The sequence below is a fragment of the Ischnura elegans genome, chromosome 1, assembly GCF_921293095.1.
Source record: "Ischnura elegans chromosome 1, ioIscEleg1.1, whole genome shotgun sequence".
Taxonomy (NCBI): domain Eukaryota; kingdom Metazoa; phylum Arthropoda; class Insecta; order Odonata; family Coenagrionidae; genus Ischnura; species Ischnura elegans.
Genome location: NC_060246.1, coordinates 166997045 through 167010957, shown reverse-complemented (window position 1 = coordinate 167010957; position 13913 = coordinate 166997045).

The following is a 13913-nucleotide window of genomic DNA, read 5'->3' as shown; positions in this document are numbered from 1 at the left end:
CCTGGTACAGGCGGCGGGGAGACCCATCGGGTCACCGAAAATACACTTTATTTTCCACGGTGTGACCCACCTGTGTCTTGAGAATGTGGCGCATGACTGGCTCCATGACTCGTGGGCGATAATTTCGGGGCTTTTGCAGCCTCAGCGTTAGACTCAGATCTGGAGCGCCACCCAGGTGGCGCCAATCCCATTTTTTAAGTTTAATTGCAAAAGTCCATTCTGAAATGTCGTCGGGGGGTAGGGTGGGGTATCACATGAAATCTATACGTTCTTCGCAAAATTGCTCCCCCTCTGATCATAATTGGATCTCCATTTTACATGACGCCACACGGTTTGGCGAGAGGATTGAGACGCAAAGGAAATATAGAATAGCCCACCAGTGTCGGCCATGTCAGGGAAATTAAGACCAGAATTTTATAACGGACTAGCGCTGAAAATAGCGTAATGAGTAGCTAGCTTAGACTGCTTATAGCCATAATCGCATTCTATTTTCTTCATACACTACCTTTTATGAGGTCTCATGAAATTATTACATGCCACATAGGTTGAGTTAGCCTCTGGCGTTGATGTCAAGAAGACCATACCTAATGTTCTATTGAGATACTCAACTTCCCTTTCACCAAGGATAATTCACATTTATAATTTACAGCCCTTCCATGTTTTTTTAATATATTTTATGTCAAGGAATTCTTTTTCTTAATGTACATAGCTTCCCTCTTTTTAATAAATTTTTGTTTATTTAAAAATAATACTGATCTGAGATAATGTCAGTAATTACTAATGTTTGGTTATTTCTGGTATTTAATCTCACTCAGAATGCTGGAAAATTGATCATTTCACGTTTATAATTAGTAACCTACCGTTCAATTAGCTTGGTGTAAACGTCATACTCTACAGCTGCTGCTGATGAAAGTATTCTGCAACCAGTGGTATTAGGATATTATGATTCTCGAGACTCTTTACAGCAATGCGCAAATATTTTACGGCAGGTGCCACTCAATCCAATATCTTGCACCATCGCTATCCTCGTCCTTCGTAACCGCAACAAAATCTTTTTTTATTTTGATCGTCACTCACGTGCATGTCCTTGTCCATACAATCACGGAATAAGTGAAATTGCTGTGGCACAATGGAATCATCGTTACGTTCAGCGAAAGTGGAGTGCTATCGCCTAAAATCATTCGCAAAATTCGGCGCTCGCACTAAAAAAATAAATTTCTCTTTGCCGTGAGTGGAATGAAAGAGAAAGTTTTCAAGAGAGAATTCCTCAGTTCACTGCTCCATCATCGTTTATGCGGAGGGAGCAGTTCAACTATTTCACTTGATCTTCTTTCGCATTTGATCTGTGCGGAGGAAACTTATTTATTATCCGACCGAAAGATTTAATCCAACGGCGTAAAAAGTTTTATTTGCTACTCTCACGATGCCTTGACTGCCGATTTCTCCGAACGGGGGAATATTCATTCATTCTCGCTTTAGAGTCGAGGCGGGCGCTAACCCTTTTCCTCTTCATCAATAACCAATAACGCGTAGGGCGCCTCTTTGCGAGGAAATTCAGACCTCCTTTAACGCCACCCATATAAACCTCTGTGTCCTAGATTTTTATCGCCCCCCCACCCCCCACCCCCTCCTCCTTTTCCACGGCACGTTTTCCCAATTGAAGCGATTCACGATGGCGGCGCCAGTTCCCATGGTGATCATCGAATCGCTCACGAGAAATCGGAAGATTTCTTCCGTTCAAGACGAACAAAGTGGATGTGCATAAAACTGAGCTCAAAATGAGACCTAAGATTAAATGGCATTATCCCTATTTTAACAGTAACTTTATATCCTCTTGGTGATAAATTACTCACCTAAATCTTAGTATATCTATTAGAATGCTGTTGAATTCTCCTCAGCTTCTGTAGAGATCTGTGAATAGAAAATTCCAGTTTAATATTTCACAGTATATTCTCTTCGTCTAAATTTGCTATTTTGCTGCAGTCATACCTCAGAGTATCTTACTCGGAGAGTCATTCAAACAATCACCATTGTGAGTCCTTAGCAATTCAAAACAAGTATCCAAGGTGTTACTGATTTTAAAGTACATAATTGGTATTTTAATATCAATATACATTTCAATGTAATTTTTAACAATATTATCCTGGAAACTTCAGGGTAATAAACCAATTTGATGCTATATTATTTATTTTTATATATAAACCCCGTGTTTCAAATAAATCAATTAATTTGATAAAATACTGAAGTAATAACATTGATAAAGAGATGAGACCAATGTAACCCCCTATTGAGTGAAAGTAAAACTAAAAACGGTCGATTTCTCACGGCTCTATTCGGTACTACCTCGACCGGTGTCCACACTTCCGCGTCATTATTAAGACAAACTGCCCTTAGGAGTCCTTAAAATTAGTTATTCACGGACATTAAATGAATTATATGTTGAACGAATTAGACTGGGAGCCTGTATTGACTCGGAGGCTGCAAGCTAGGCTTAGATTGCTTGAGAAATTAGGAATAGATATCTTTCAGAGCTACATGGAGAACATACTACAAGAGCACCACTATATTTCCAGGCACGGCAGAAGCGATAAGTCAAAGGAGATATTTAGCCGAGCGGTTAGATGTGGGAATGCGTTTTCCCCCGAACCATAAAGGACCTTAATAAATGCTAGGCGGAACTTCGTTAGGGCATTTTCTTTTCTTTACTGGCTTGCTAATACCCTTGCCATACGCATATTGAGGCGGCTTGAGGAGTAATATTTAGGTGCATGTCCTCTTCATTATGATACCGGAATTTTGAACCTGGTAGAAGTTGTACAGAATAGCACTGGGTGAAATAGGCAAAGCTATCAATATACTTTTTTTCCATGAGCACATCATACAAAATTAAGTCTCAAACAGTTTAAGATCTAGAGTGTGCATATTTTGATATGATTAGTCAAATTTGGAGACTAAAAAGGCGTCAGCAGGAAAGAGTGGTCCCTTGGGACTCATTCGAGCTCTCTAAGGCTTCGTTAGAGCTTTAAACGGAGTCGTCTACAAACCACTTAAATGTCACAGCGCTACGGCATGTCGCATTTTATCGCTTCAAATGCTTCTTATTGTGAAGTGGATTATTAACTAGTGACCTCAAATAGTTACTTAATTATCTTATTTTCAAACAACATTTCGCATAATTCACAACAGAGGGTATAGCAAAAAAAACTGTGGCGAATTAATCGTGTTCACCAATTTTCAAAAATATGACCGTATTTTCACCTAGAATGATTGGTAATTATAAAATTTTGAGCTGAAAATATACATAATCATTAATATCAAACGAAATAAAATACCCACCACACGACCAGTTGCGTAAAATGGAATGAAGCAAACAAAATTGCAGTAATTATTCGAAAAGGGTACGCTTTCCTCAAAATTTCTTGCGTTATATTTTATAGCAGAGAGAAATAATTAATCAGGAATGTGGGTCATCACATCTAAATTTAATTTATTTTACCGGTAAAGTCTATTTTTAAATACCGTAAAAAAGCAACAAAATAATAATATTTATTGGCACTAACCTGCCATGTGAACGAATAATTGAAGGTACTTATTGAACGCAATGAATGATGGTCAATGGGTAATTGCCTCAAAATAAAAACGAATTTTCAAAATAATTAGGCAGTGCAATAAACACCACCAGGCAGAGGATAATATCCAACGTAGAAAGACACGGTCAATTCTATGCTTTAAGCTTTATTACAATTGATTGTTTCGTTCGGAAGATAGAGCTCTTCAAACTCACGTACATTCGCTATTTTTTCGCACGCTGTAAATGTTAGAATGGCCCATTGATGATTTTTCAATTTTCTTTCAGGACACCCCCTCATGTTATGACAAATGGTGTAAAACATATCCTGTAAAATATTATTGCAATTGAATAAAGGGAAGACGTGCCGCATCGCACTCAAAGTTGAGAAAGTTTGGCATTTTTGGGTGTTTTTCGGATATGAATGGCGATGAGAAGGCGCTGGTATTTTTCAACTGATTTTATGTGATAACCAACAATACATTGGACATTATAAATGCTGCGTCTAAACTTTTTTTCCAATTGTGACCTTTGGTTCCCGAGATACGGCCCCAGGAGTGAGCGCGTGCCATCCCAGACAGACATTATGGGTGGCACGCGGGTTGCATACGCCCAATTTTTGTTTAACATTCTCACCCGTCGTAAAGCCATAAAATTCTTTATATAAACTTTAATATTCGTCAATATAATCTTGAATGCCATATTTATCGCTGTTTATTGCCAAAACGGGCTAGTATTTGGGCTTAGTGATTTATTATCCATAGGTTTTGAAATATTTAAAACAGAGGAACATTAGTGCCCCAAGACTTCTTGAACTTTGCGTCGAAGACCCATTTTCAAACCAGCTTGTATATGTAGTGCCGGCATGTTAGAAGTAAAGTGTCCTTTTTGAGAAGCTGCTCTAATAAGGCGCATGCGCCACTGAGTCTCCCAATGTTGGTCGCAGTTTTATCGCATCAGAATGCTTGGGCATTTTCATGTTGGTTCCACTCCTTCAGCATCTGATTCACGGCAACGGCGTGGTATTTTTCACTTCCTGATTGTGAAATTGTAACCCTAAGTAGATGCTTAGCTCCCTGACTGGTGATTATGGCAGTGAGCCTATCCATCAGTTCTTTGCCCATCAACGCTGGAAGCAATTTTCCGTCCCAGTTGATGGTAACTGCATCCAGCACCTCTAATACGAATACTGTGAGTGGTTTTGCTGCGTACTCCTCCTCTAAACGCTAGCGACCGTGACGGATAGATGAGCGATTCATAAAAATTCGTCAATATTTTAATAAAATGCTTTCACAGCTGCTCCCAAAATTTGAATAGTATCCTTGTCCCTCACTTGGCTTTTAACAATAACTGCGACAAGTCCCGTAGTGATCAGGTCTCTTTGAGCCCGCTTTACTGTCGAGCTGTAGGAATAACTGGTGGCAATGTTCTCTGCTCTTCCTCGAAAACATTTGGACCCATTGCATTCGTCAATGCTGTCCTCTGAAGATGTCAGGGGGGACGGTTCAAGTATATTTAGGAAAATTTGCAAACTTTATATGACTAAGAGTAACGAACAGCAATTTAGGTCTACATTTGCATATTGTGATTACTTTTTAACAGAAACTGTTTCGCATTGCGAATTAAAGATTGTTTTACGTCAGGTTTAAATTTAAAAAATTATTATCTTTTACACCGTCGTCTTTAGACAGTCGCAGTCGTAATTACTATTGCTAGAGTCACAGAATAGCCTTGCTTTCTCTGCGTCTTAAAGATTTATACAGTTCTAAAAATACAGTACACATATTATATGGGCCTATTTGCCATACACCCAAGTAGCCATAAATTTGAGTTGCTGTAAATGTGGAGAGAAATGAGCGTTTCCTGTGTTGGTATTTTATTCTCAATTCGCACGCATCGGGAAACCATTTATTTCAATAAAATCAAGAATTAGATCAAAAATATATTATACCATCATTATTAAGCTTGCATAAAGCTGACATTTACATTCATCGCTAGTTACTAATGATCTTGTAGGTAGATGTACTGCGGGTAGTCGCCAAACACAAGGGAAAATAATTTCGGGGTGGGAGGTTGAACTCCAAAATCTTCTTGCATGGTATTTGAAGGAGGCGATCGACAGCCAAGACTATTTGCGTAATTAGTAGGGTGTTTAAGGAAGGTTGGAGAGAAACCCGGCGCGGCATCGGAATTAACCTGCTATTAACTAGAGGCTCAAGGGGATCTGCATACTATTCCGCAAGCCGCCTCAAAAGGCGCGGGACATCACTTGTTTATGAATAAATAGAAAATTCGCATACAAAGTCTCGCGTAGCATTTATTTTATTCCTTCAGCGTTCGGAGGGGAAAAATGCCCAGTTCTATCAGTTCGGCAAATTAATCACTGTTTATTTACCATATCTGTCGAACCTGGAAATATAGTGAGATTCTGTCGTAATACGATGTCTTCCGTGTCGCTCTCTAAGGTATATTATCCTAATTTCTCAAGCAATATACACATGGCAAGCACGCAGCCTCTGATTCTCTCGCGGCTCCCACTCTTATCCGTTTAACAAATGCTTTCGTTTAGCTGTTTTTGATGGAGTACCTCATTGCCTTCTACTGCTGCAGCATTCGGTGGTCCTGCCGGTGTGGCTGAGGGGTGAAGCACGGCGCCTATATTCTCGTCTCTTCGTTCCCGCGATTCGCCCCCTCCGTCTCTCCTTTCGACCGCACCCGGAGCAGATAGGGGGAGTGAGGAAGGTGGGGTAGGCTATACCCTTGGTAGAAACACCACCCCCCAAGGTCCTCACCGCCCCCTACAATGTGTGTACACCCTGGATCACAGGCCCCACGGCGGGAGCAATCCAATTGCGGTGTACCGCAATCCCTCCCACCCTCTGCGCCGTCGCTCTGCGGCGTTGGCGGTTTGCCGGATTCCAGGAAGGGACGCGAGGCACTCCAGCGCCTCTCCACGGTGGTCGCCCCAACTAGCCTCTCCTAGCTGCCTCGCTTACCTGTCGCCGAAATTCACTGCCGCCAATATTACCAAATGGAGGATAATCCAGCCCAGCCACTATTTTGTGTTGTCACCCACCGCGCGCGTTTAACTGGGTTCAAATAAGCCGCTATTCACGTCGCCGACGACCGAACGATCTGAATTTCACGGAGAAGAAGTATAATATTAATAGTGTTAACCGATATTTATCATGCTATGAGGCTAGAAGCCATCGACTAAAAATATAATTTTTTGATGAATTTCCGCCGATGTCCATTGCTGTGGTTGCAGGGGACAAATCAGTCGGGATTTACATTTTGAGATTGAAATGAGTGTCCCAACGTTCCCGTTTATTCCCGTGATTCACTTTAACGTTTTTTTTTTTTGTTTTTATTCCACTCACTTATAGTATCCCACATAATCTCTCATGTAAAGCAGCGCCCCCCGACCGATTGACTGATTCTCTCACTCGACAACCTACAGCCCAAACTACGATAAGATACAGCTACGTCATCATCAGGATATATTCCTTGTGACATCCTTAGGTGCATTAAATTCAAAGGCTTTTTGCGAAAAAACAATTTTTAGCGTTGTGTAATCCCACGAATTATAAAATTTAGGCTCCTATAAGAAAACATTGAATTTGGTGCAGACATTTTTCCTTTGGGTCTTTTAAATAATATCACTGTCAGGTTAGGTCCAAATTTATATCAATATCCGGATATATGAGAAGAGCTGTAAATATTTTGAGAAACAATTGTTGTGCCTGTTTTTACACCACTGTAGTAACTTTCCCTCCCTTAGGCAAATGTTGGATTCCCTGCACATCTTGTATCTTTTGTATTTTTTAATCATTTCCACTTGAAATAATTGGTGCTAATCTATACCATTAGGTGAGGAAATGAATTCTGTATTAAATTATTTTGTGGAATTTGTCCATCCGCTTATATCCGAATTTCTACTAATTCGTTCCATTCCAATGTTATGAATTAATCATACTAATCTTGCGTAGACATGCGTTCAAAGCATATACGTACCATAGTGAGCCGTCGTTAAAACATGCCGTAATAATCCACAGGGAAGAATGACGCCTCGGCAGCTTAACTGGCTAAAGCACTCGACCGGAAATCGGGGGATCCGGGTTCGAATCCCGGTCAAGGCGAATGATTTTTTCTCTGTGGATCTTTCGCACAAATGCCGTAATAAGTTAATCTCTGCTTCAATGATTATGCTTAAATCCAAGTAAATTTATTCACTCTCCGTTGAACTCAACGTTTAAAACTCGTTAGTTTATTCCTTTGCAATTGATTCATTGACCATTTGTTTTCTTCCTGCCGTTTTATCTGCAGATTGAAAACTAAAGCAGTCCATTTATTCTCCGTTTTTAGATCCGTCATCCACTTCTTGAACTATCGGGGGCGAAAAATCTACGGCTCTAACACCTTCGTAGACAGGTTGATAATGTCACGAGCTAATGCCTAATGAGTGCGCGGCCTCTCCTCAGCTTCTCCTCGCACTCCCCAGGGATGTTGACAACGATATCGCTCCCTTTTGAACGATTCCCTCGCGCCAATGAAACATTCCCCCTCCACGATTAAATGAACCAGAACTTTAGTGATGTCACTAACTCGGCCAGGGCTGAATTAAGGCCTTTATTTGCGAAAAGGGTTCACTGCTTATCTTTGCGCGCTTTGTTGGTATGCAAGAACCTTGTCCAAATATGCGTCTGAGGTATGATATGAGTATAAAAATGGCTTTTAGGTTTTCATAAATAATTTTTAATAATATTTGTCAAGCATGTGGAATGGAAGCTTTAACTGGGAAGCAACCTCAAAGATCGTCATCTGGTTAAAATGTTTTGTAAAAATTACGCCCTTCGTATATTAATAAAGGTTACCACCTCCTGCCCCTCAATCCACCACTTTTAAGAGGTCAGCAACTTTGGCGTTTTCTTACTTTAAACCTTCGAGAGCATATCTGAATGGGAAACATTTTCCTGCTATCGTCTTTCCCTTCCATCGACCGGATCATTCTGATTCATTGCGATTTCGGGACTGATCAAACGACCCCATTGGGTAAGTGCTATTATAAATCACTGAGGAAACTCAAAGAAATGCAATTTCTACTGGAGCACATTTTTCAGATTTTTGAAAGTAGTCAGGGCATTGGTATTGTGGAGCGCTGAAAGAGCGGCAACTGCAAACCCTTCGAAGCCAAGGAGACGATAGGCATCGTGTGTAAATGAAATGGGGATCCGTTCCGGCGAGGGACATTTCCCCTCTAATCCCCAATATCTTCCCTGCCGACCGACCATCGTCACAGGCCTCGCTCCCTGCCACCAATCTTCCCAGAACCCTGACCCCCAACCTTCCATCGCATTAGTTCCACGAATTTCCGTCGCTCATAACGACTCATGTTCTCGGAAGCGCCACCAATTGAGAATCTCATCGCCCTCGCTTGGAAGCATTCGGTCGAGAAACACCACAAAGCGATAACGACCGATACTGTACTCAGCCCTGTAAACAAGAGAGCACAAAGTTTAGAGTTTGATGGATTACGCTGCTGAAAGCCCGTAAATCTCCACATGGTGTTTTTCCTCTCCTATGACCTTCACTGTGCTCGCCAAGAGCGGTATTACCCTCATGAATACCGTAATCTAGGCATTATACTCTCCTAATACTTTCCAAACAATAAATGGTATAGAGTCGTAATTACAAATGAAAGAACGTGCGTTACGCTCTTACATGAGAAGAAAAAAAGAAAGATAATTTTTATGAAAATACAACCCAACGATGAAGTTAGCAGCGCCACAGCTGCAGATGGTATTTACATCGACACGAACCGTAATGCATGCTCCTTGATAGATAACAAACTATGCCAAGACTGGAATCACCATAATAAATAGCGTGACCTAGACACTAAGTCATCTAGTCACTTCCACATATACATTCACAGATTGAATCATGGTTGTTCCTCAAGACACCGTTCTTGGCCCCTTCCATTATTTCCTGTTAGTCATCGATGCACATTTCTTTCAACCTTGGGATGTACAGTGGATTACCAGTCCTTTCCCGTCTCTAAAATTGCGCTATAAAGCCATAAATTTCTCAAATTTCCATAGCTAGGATAGCAATGTACGGGTAAAAGTATAGGTATTGATGTTGAGCTGGAAGTGATGATACCTTGAAACCTATAGTCGGAAATGCTTTGCGTGTTGTGGGAAGGTTTTCGGATGAGAGAGAGAGATAGAGGGGTCACTTGGCACTCGTCAGGGCAAACCTTGAATATATAAATTGAGCACATGGAATCCTGCGTATAAAGACTTTAACCGATGACTAAATAAGATGCAAGGTAAACTGCGCGAAGAGCCAAAAGCTGCAACGAGAGAACAAAGAGCGTTACTCAGTTTTTCCGCGTTTTTTTTTTAATGAGAGTCGCTAGAGCCTCGAAGGTTGCGTGATAGGCTAGACTATTTTCAACTAATAAGAACCGATATCTTTCTGGTCAGCACGTATAAATCATCATAGACCCTTACTTTGTCTCTATGGCTAACAGAAACGATACACTGAGACATATATTTTCCCGAACGGATATGTAAGGGAATTCATTTTTCCCCACAAACATTAAAATACTTGAATAACGGATAGGTTGAACTCAGGCAGTCAACTATTTCCAACGAGCTCCTTTTTTTCTTCTTTTGGCAAAGGAAGGTGTCCTAACAATCACCTCCTATAAGCCTATAGAGGTAGCTTGCGGGGAAGTACGAAGAGGTCGATTAAAAATTCCTGAAAGTGGGGCCCAGTCCGTATTCCGCTCATTTTATGAACATCAGCAAAGACCGATGAAGGGTTTGCTAATCCCTCCTCCTGTACCACGCAATTGAACAGGCTCCGATGGTTATTCAGAGCAGGTTCCTTGGTTAAAATATAACTTGAAGGTGGACGTCAATGAAGTTGGAGTCATTGGAGAATAAAGGTAGAGTTGCTCATGCGGCGAAGGTGGGCGATCGGAGCGTCGAAGTGGCGAAATGCGGAACTTGGGGGAGTGAACGAAAGGTTCGCTTGAATCGAACAAAGAGAGTGAGGAAATTATGGGCGGAAAATAAATTATTCCATTCGGATAAATAAATTTTCTAGGAAAAATCGTAAAAGACATGGTAAAATTCCGTATAAGAGATTAGAAAAATATGATGGTTAAAAACGCAATAATTAAGCCTCGCTCAGAAGCCGTGTAACTGAGCTACGGTGGCTGCTTAAATTGTACCGCAGCGGTTAGTATGCAGACGACGAGGAATAGGTCGTAGTAGTAAATAAGTTATGGAAAAATAGACTACTGCTACGGACTGGCTAGTTATTTCCACTCATTTCTGACCGACGACATTGGAAATCAAGGTACCTATTTTTTTAACTGAGTTTTTTGGCAATGAAATTTTCTTTGGTTAAAAGCCAGAAATATAATTTTCTAATCATCCTAATTTTTGTCCTAATCTTACGTGTCCTAAGTTTTCGTGTCTACCAATCGTGAGGACTCCTAGTTATTCCTGTCGTTCAGTATTTTGCCTCTAAAAGTTGTTCGAAAATCCGGTCTATAATTCATAGTACCAGTTTATAAATCTGTGCCAGGCTTCCACGGATTTTGGAAATAAAAATTCCATCTCCAATTTTACCTGGGATTTCAGAGTGTCTGGCGAATTGATTGTGGGAAAAATTCTCGGGCAACAAATCCGGTTATTCAATCCAGAAAAGTCTTCTGTAGCCGAGCATAGTCTTAAGTTCGGATACAGAATTCACTACCAAGGGATGTGTATTCCATGCAAAAAGAACAAATCCACTGGGATAGAGCATTGAGCGAATCCGTAGATTGGAACCCTTAAGACTGAACAGACACACAGGCTTCTCGCGGAAGAAAGAAAACACACGTGCAGGAAACGGACCAATCAGAGTCCTCCTCTCCTCTCTACAACGTGTGGAACAATCGTTGCAAACTCTGCTTATCTCTCACGGTGTATTAGTCTTTCGTCTCTTTGCGATGATAAAAATTTCACACAGCGTCGTCAGCGAATGGTTAATGGTAGGCTGATGGAATCTAATCAATAATCTTACCGCAAATCGTGCAACACGAAGCAGATCGTTTATCACGAAAATACTCTTTCATGATCATTCTACCATAGGCCTGCCTATTATTGTACAGTGAATTTTTTTAAATTTTCAATCTAATTTCAAGGTAGTAAATATTATTTAAATTTTTATAAATTTCTTTTCCTTAAGCAGCAAGCGTCATTAATAACTGTTTAGAGCCCATAGCATGACGCCACCAGAATTTCAATATTTATAGGCATGGCCATGGTATCAAATTCAGCTACAGAGGAAATCAAAAATCATCCACAAGCATATGTGGTGCCTTTCCATTATTTTTTTCGGAGTATTTTTTTGCCCAGAGCACATGACAAAGTAATTTTATAAAAGCATAGCAACGCGAGAAGCGCGTCAGAGTGGACCGCCAAAGTTTCCTGATGCGAGCGAGAAAAAAAGATGTCCGTGCAGAATGTGCGACGTTTCCCTCCTCCTGAGAATTAATGCCATCCAGCGATGCTCTCGCATTCAGTGGCTGTGTTTGTCATCCGGCGGACCAAGCAGCAGCAGCAGCGGAGTGTGTGTGTATGTGGCTGTGCTATTATGCATGGCAGGTGCGTCTCAACGTATAAATGTCACACGCACACACAGGACAAGCGTTTCGCGACTCCTGGGAGGCGTATGCAGAACTCGTCTGGAGATGACCAGAGGGCAGCACTGCATTGCTCTCGCCGGAGAGACAATCATTCAAGAAGGAAGAGGGCAGGGAGGTGGAGAGAGAGAAGGGGAAATGAGAGTAGGGGTTGTTTCGATATTTCAAAACAAGCTGACAGCCATCCACAAGTATGTGCATTTTGGTTTCACAACTGATCTATGAATATCAAAGAGGCATTTTAATTTTTAAAATGTGAGAAATTTCATACGATAAAAGAGGTAAAAGTTTGGACAATCAATGATAAAATGCGGGAGTTTGAGGTATCAGAAACAGTTGAGAACTGAGAGAGATATATTGAGCCGGATATAATTCCAGCAATAACAAGCAAAAGTTTAAGATGGTTGGGCCACAAATTGAGAAGGGACAATACCATGATAAATAAGGTTTGTAATTGTGGAAGACCAAGATTGCATTGGAGATACTGGGTGCTCAAGTATAAGAAGAAGAAGAGAAGAAATAGAAATGGCGGGAGGGAGAGAAGAGTTGAGGAGAGGCCAAAAACCATTTTAGGGTTTACACACACACGCACGAGTAAGTAACTAATGATAAAAACACAATTCGTGCATTTTTTATTAGCATTGACCTACGCAATATATAGTCTCTGGATAAACTAATTATTCATCTCCAAAATATAATTATTCATCTTACTTTATAAAAGCAGTCGGTTCTGCTAATTACAATTACATAGCAAAATAATGCGAGGTAGTCCTTGAACAAAAGGTGGAATTCGTCATTTTTCGAATGTTTAAACGCTTTGCACAATCGAAAGATATTATCATATTTTTTTAATATTTCTTATTTTTTAAATCAAATCTATCACATATCAAATCTAAACCGCACTATAACTTAGAAATAAAACCTTGATTTTTTTGCATCATTACGACCACTAACGTGCGTGTCAATTTGCCCAGAAGTGAAGTCAGAGAGCTCGTGGTCATCAGTCGAGGTCAATCGGGCGAATCAAACGGCTCGTGCATTAAATCAGACAAACAAGGAGCTCCTTCACCGATTTCATTTGTATAGCCGATTGTGATAAATAAAAAAGGAGAGGGAGGAAATATTTTTCCGCTGTTCGATTCATCGAGTTGTCCAGAAAAAAATTTGAAGACCTAACTCCTCTTGTAGTTAAGTTGATAACGTCACGAACTCATCCAGAGCGGGCACTTCGCCACTCCTTCGCCTTTTGCAAGAGCTCCATATTTTTCCCTGTTACTTACACTCCATCGTTAGAGGCTCATTCGCTCAACGAAGGGCTCTACTTTTGCTGCAAATGAACCAGGTCTCCGAAATCATGAAAATTGGGCAGAAACTTTCTCATTTTATGATTTTACAGTTGCGTGCGACTGCCAGGGAGGGAAGGTTTTTTTATCATAATTAATCTATCCCTTTACACCATCAAAGTAATTCCTTCAATAAAAGGCCATTAAAGGTCCACGTGAACGACCCCTACCCAAGTTTGTGAATCTATGAGCAACACTTTCTATTGCTCAAGGCTGTCCTCAACTGAATCGCAAGAGAACACGGTTGGAATTTCGTGGGTCGGAGACCGGGAGATGGGAACTCAGGCTTTCCTATATGCAT